The sequence below is a fragment of the Oncorhynchus tshawytscha genome, linkage group LG30 (assembly GCF_018296145.1).
Source record: "Oncorhynchus tshawytscha isolate Ot180627B linkage group LG30, Otsh_v2.0, whole genome shotgun sequence".
NCBI lineage: Eukaryota > Metazoa > Chordata > Actinopteri > Salmoniformes > Salmonidae > Oncorhynchus > Oncorhynchus tshawytscha.
Genome location: NC_056458.1, coordinates 50,655,941 through 50,662,259, shown reverse-complemented (window position 1 = coordinate 50,662,259; position 6,319 = coordinate 50,655,941).

Genomic DNA, 6,319 nt, shown 5'->3' with positions numbered 1-6,319 from the left:
AGCCAGACAGTGAGACATTTAGTTAAAATGTGGAAACATGGGAAAAGGCAGACAGAAGAGCCCTCCCCCGCACTGCAGAGACCTTGAAGGTTGGAGAGCAGAGAGGAGAAGTTTTAGAAGGGAGTCAGGACGAGCAAAGATAACAGAATGTGTAGATAACAGTCACTGAGTGGAGACAAAAGGGAGAATTGGACATGTGGAAAATTAAAGGGGTGCTCATACATGATAATGTCAGAACAGAAGGATAATATACTAATCTTACCTAAGTCATTATTTAGAGTAGGTAAGGTTGTTACCTGGGCAGAGCCAGGTATCAAAAGGGGGATAGGTAAATTGTGGTCTAGGATAGGATGGGGCCTATTGGATAAGAAACTAATCATTTAAAAAAAATGTAGCTAAACAAATGGGCATAGAAGGTAAAGATATAATCAGATAAAACATATGAGAAACTGTTTGTTAACCAAGCCTGTATGTCCAGCATTTTATGCATTATAGGTGAACTACAGGTGAAGTCACTCAATCCAGTTCCAGAGGCTTGTTGGGGGGACCATACCAAGGTCTCCTGGTGACAGCTAGCTGAAAGAGCTACCCGGATTCATATCGCACGGCGGGAGGGTAAGACACATTTACACTATCGAACAATAAACAGTATTCGAGAGGAGAACTGGAATTAACAGAATTCCGGGGGCCATCTCTCGAATGAAGTAACCCTCCCTGTCCTGTCACCCCTGTTTTTGTTCATAGAAGTGAAGGTGTGTCTGGCTCTTGCTAAGTGATGTGTTCTCGGGGAAAGGGTGGGGCTTCACATGGAAGCTGTTTGTCTGAGCTGTCTTATCGTGGGTGACATCCCAAATAACACAGCTCTGGACGAATCAGTGCCCGAAGCCTCAGCTGGTTTGACCACCCTGGCTCACGGGTTGACAGAAAACTCTGGGGTGGATACTTCTCTGATTAATTGGGTTTGATAGTATGTTCAGAAAATGGGGAAAATATTATGATCACTGTATTATGGGCTACATTCACCTGTGTGACTGTTTTAGTTTTATGGGGCTGTTGTCTATGAGGGCTTATTTCCAGGACTCTGGAGAAATCGATGGAAATAGATGGTGATGTACCAGCGGATTCCAGGTTCTGACCCGTGGAGTGCTGAATGTATGTCTACAGAACAAGTGGACGAAAATTATAAATGAAATTATATTAAATTGGGAGGGTGTCCGTATGGGGATTACATGATAACCGACTTGGGACAGTTCTGGGATTGGAGAAGAGGGTATCCTTATAGCATAGGGGAAAACCTGGGAGCACTGTTGAACTTTGTAAAGGTGATGAAATCCTACTAACCATCAAAACTATTAAGCTCTCTGATGCAGACACTTACACCCTCGGACTACAAAGGACCGGGACAGACACGATGGGTGTGTTTTCTATTAAGGTGCTGCCAAAACCAGAGGTCCCAGACGAACCAGGGCCAGACACACTCCTCTACCACCCCTGGACCGAACCTGCCACCACTGTCTAAAAAATCCCATTCAGGTAATTAATGTTAGAGACTATTCAGCTATTGATCAATTAGACACTGAGACTGGTTTTGATAGTAGGGACAATTTGTGGCTGTCTTATATGAGGTATACAGCTAAGACCCTGAAAAGAAAGGACTGCATGAGTTACATGAAACATTGGTCATGCTAGACCTGTTCTGGCTACACACCCATTTGCTATAGGAGAAGGAGAGGGGTGGTTGTGTATTCTGAGAGGTTTTTACCAGGTTCAGCCCAATTCAACTCTCTGTTCCTCTTTGAGCCTTGTGTCTCCTACAGTACCTCCTCATCGGGCCCCTTGGGGTGTTGAGGCATATGGGGGCAATTACAGTTGCATCACGGGTACAGGTAATGGCATTGATTATGAGAGATTGCCTGAAGCTGATTGCAGTAGTAACATAGCCATTAATTCCACTTGGCCAGTTACAGGCCTAAACCAAACTAGTGGTCTGGCTGATGTGTGGTGGATCTGTGGACCCAAAAGAGTGCTGAGACCCATTCTTAGAGGAGACTGGCAAGGTACGTGTGCTCTGACCAGTTTGATAATTCCACTGACCATTGTTGATGTTACTGCTGAACAGCTGTTGGGTTCTGTATCCAGGGGACCTGAAAACATTCCATTCCATGGGAGACATAGACGTAGTGCTCCATGGACAGAGGATGTAGTTGACATACACACTAACCTGTTGGGAGTGCCAGTGGGGGTTCCTCATGAGTTTCAGGTCTTTGGTAGGAATGATGGATTATAGGTCCAGCCATAGTGGATGCAAGGCAGACTGCATGGATTCATTACATCTACTATGATCAACAGCGTTTTGTTAATTACCCCCGTGATGCACTCACTAGTATGTCTGAACAGTTTGAGGCCACATCTAGGGTTGCCAGACAGAATAGACTTGCTTTGGGTATGCTTCTTGCCAGTCAGGGGGGGCGTCTGCAAGATGTTCGGTGAACAATGTTGCACGTAACACCAGTCCAGATGGTAGTATATCTAAGGCCCTTAGTGGGCTTGATGCACTTGATGCATTATCTGCTGAGATGAGGACCATGGCGGGGGTGGAGGAGTCTGGCCTGTTCTCTTGGGTGGGAGCCTGTTTTGGTAAGTACACTAGTATGGTGGTTACTGGATTTCTGACCCTAATTCTTGTATTTTTGTTATTGATGTGTTGTGATGCTTCCATCATACCATGTTCCAAGAAGTCTGTTACAGATGCGGTGAAGGTTTCAGGCATGATGATGCCTTTGCTTGATGCTCCAGTTGGAGATGCTGATACTGAAGCATGCTTTCAGGGGAGGATGCATACTTTCAGGTAGTAGAATAAATCTTACACCACCACAGTTCCTTGTTATACATTTTTATGATAGGTTTTCTTTCCAGTATGTTTGTTCTCCCTGTTGTGAAGGTTTCGAGTCCCTGGGTGGCATGAAGCCCAACTGGTGCAGGATAGGAGTAGATGAGGACCAGATGGTTTATAATAATGCTTTGCTCTGCTTTACTCTGTTTTCCATGACCAAAGTTTTATCCTGTATCTTACATGTCAATAAACAAAGTGTTATCCTGTTTTTGCTAAGTGACACCCTTGTGGGTGTCAAAAGGGGGACTTAAATTTCACACCATTTTCTTTTGTTCTGTTTTTGAATGAGCTGTTGTTCTCTTTTGACATGAAGGTATTTTAAACTTTGACTGTTATATGATTCATTGCTGAATTTTTGTTCACACCCTTGGGGGTGTGAAAAAGAGGGATTATTGGATCCTGTGTTTTACATTATAGCCATTACCATATATATGATTGAATATTATCTGCTGTTGGCTTGTGTTGATGTATGTAAGTGGTATGCAACATAGCTGACTTGAAACATTGTTAAGAGTGTCAGGGCCAGGGGACTTTCTCATGCTGAAAAAACAGAAGGGAGGGCACATTCAGAGCGTGGGGTTGCGAGAACAAGCGGTCTTTTGTTAGATAACAGGAGCCAGGTGCGAGACAACGATATGGAGCATGAGAGCCTGGCTGCAACTTCTCTTATGACATTCCAGAATCGTATTGCCATTGATATGTTACTCTCTGAGAAGGGCGGAGTTTGCTCTATGTTTGGTGACCAGTGTTGTACTTTCATCCCTAATAACACAGCCTCGGATGGTAGCTTGACCATAGCTCTGGAAGGTCTGCGGACGCTTAATGGTAAAATGAAATCTCATTCAGGGATTGATACCTCGATGTGGGACTCCTGGATGAGTGCGTTTGGTAAATATAAAACCCTGGTGTCCTCCATTTTGGTATCCATTTCGGTGTTCGCTGCCATTTTAGTTCTCTGTGGATGCTGTTACATTCCATGCATCCATTCCCTTACCACTAGGGTTATCTCTAGAGCCATTGACCCTTCCTCCCCTTCCCAGATGTTTCCTCTGCTGGATAAAGACTTACTTGAATTCGAGGATGAGGAGGAGAGTGCCTATTAGGTTTACATATATCTGCTGTTGCCTGATGGGGATGTATGTATGTGTTATGCAAGTGGATCATTCCGCCTGACTTGCCTAGTTTAATTCACATCTCTTTGGAGATGTGAAGAGAGGGAATCACAACTTTTTCCTGCGGGAAAAAGTTGGCTTATGTAGACAAGCATTTTACTTTTATTTTGAGCTGTTGTTCTCCGCTCTGTTAAATGAGGGTTGTAAGTTCCTAGGTGGCTGGTAGCCAACTTAGTACATAGTGGGATTGAATGGAGAACATGATGGTAATACATATATATCTATTTCTGTTTAATACCGTGCCTTATTTCATAGTCCCCTTGGGAGAAGTTTCTCTTTGTGTCTGGATCTAGTTAAGTTGTGTCACGTCTCTGGTGAGACGTGAAGAGAGGGTTTTGTAGAGAAATGCTATTTCTTATACAGGTGACCAAACTATTGTTAATACAGGGCTACAACTCAAAGTAAAGCTTATGGGGTCCCCTACAGGATAGCTCCCGCATTACACTAATTGCCTAAACCAGCGCACACACACATAATCTCCTTTGTAGCTGAACATGGTGTGCCCGAAGAGGATTCTACGATGACGGACAGACAACTGAGCCAATGGCGGAAGACTACAGACTACACCCCAGTTGAACCAATCCAAAGATCCGATCTTCCAGAATCAACCTACTTTCTGTTCTATATATAAGTGGTGTATTGATTGTAACGGTCTCTTTGCCTGCAGTTCCGTACGAACCAGCGGAGGAGCCGTAATTACGCTGTTCTAGATATCTTCACTCTGAATAAACTGTCGCTTGTCATACAATTTACCACCTTGTCTGAATCGATCCTTGACCGACTCGCCCGTCTACATTAGCGAACAAGAGTTAAGACCACATCAACCCCTAGTCCAGACCATTAGCGAACAGAGTTAAGACTACAACCCTGTCAGAAATCAACTCCTAGTCCAACCCCTAGGCTTTAATGGAGCTTCCACTATATTGTTACCACCCCTAGTTCATTCAGAACTGCAGATACTAAGGGCTGGTTTCCAGGACACAGATTAAAACTGATCCTGGACTAAACAGCATGTTTTGATTAAGCGTTTTAGTCCAAATCAGGATTAGTTTGACCTAATCTGTGTCCGTGAAACAGGCCCCAAAGGACTAGGAGTTGTTTTGGGACCAAGTTGTATTTCTGACTGAGGAACTATAGGTCTGTAGAAACCAGACAGAGAAACAGAGAGAGAAAGCCCCTTTACCACACCTCAGCATCTGTCCCTTTCAACAGATACATAAGATCTGTCCTAATGGTCCCTGTCAGAGGACACAGAGCGTCACTTTTGAAACTTTGTGTGTGGTGTTTACTGTTCCATAGCAAGTGAAATAAACCATGTAAATATATGTTTCACATGCCAATAAAGCCCCTTTGAATTGGATCTCTGATCTGGAGGACTCACTAAACACAAATGCTAAGTTTGTAAATTATGTTTGAGCGTTGTGTTTCCCTGTTTACCCAAATTAGTATTATTTATATATTATTTAAATGGTGCCATCTGATTTGCTTAATGTAAGGAATTTGAAATGATTTATACTTTTGATACTTAAGTATATTTTATCCAATACATTTACTTTTGATACTTAAGTTTATATATTGTTTTTTTTAAATACTTGTATAATTTTACTGACTTTTACTTGAGTCATTTTTCTATTAAGGCATCTTTCCTTTTACTCAAGTAGTAAAATCGAGAACTTTTTCCACCACTGACAACATCTTACCAATTATTTCGAAAACACAGTAACGGTATGTTGAATAACAGCTTGTCAGGGAAACGTAACGGCTTGGATGATACAGGATGGTAGGAGCAACATTTGATGTATTTAACTAGACAAGTCAATGAAGAACAAATGATGATTTCCAGTGACTGCCTACCTGGGAACAGGACAGAGTTCGGGTCCTGGCCCATCTCTCTAACCACTACCTGCCGCCCCGACTAACTAACCTGGCGCGGTGGGAAATCAAACCGGAGCTATTTCCCCGTATTTATCCATCGTTTTAAATGGTACACCGTAGACAAATGATATTTGCTGCCGGGTTTTTCGTCTCGGTCCTCAATAATAATAACGACGTCTCCTGCCACCGCCCGCGGTACGTTCCAACGTGACGTGACGACACACCTTCTCTTACGTTAACCTTAAATCACATTTACATAAAGTTATGGATCATTAGAATAAAGGAAAAGTGAGTTAACTGACGGAGAAAAAGTGCATACAGCAACACTAAGATAAACAAATTCAGGGTAGAGATTCCATACAGGTAAATGAGTTCCCTT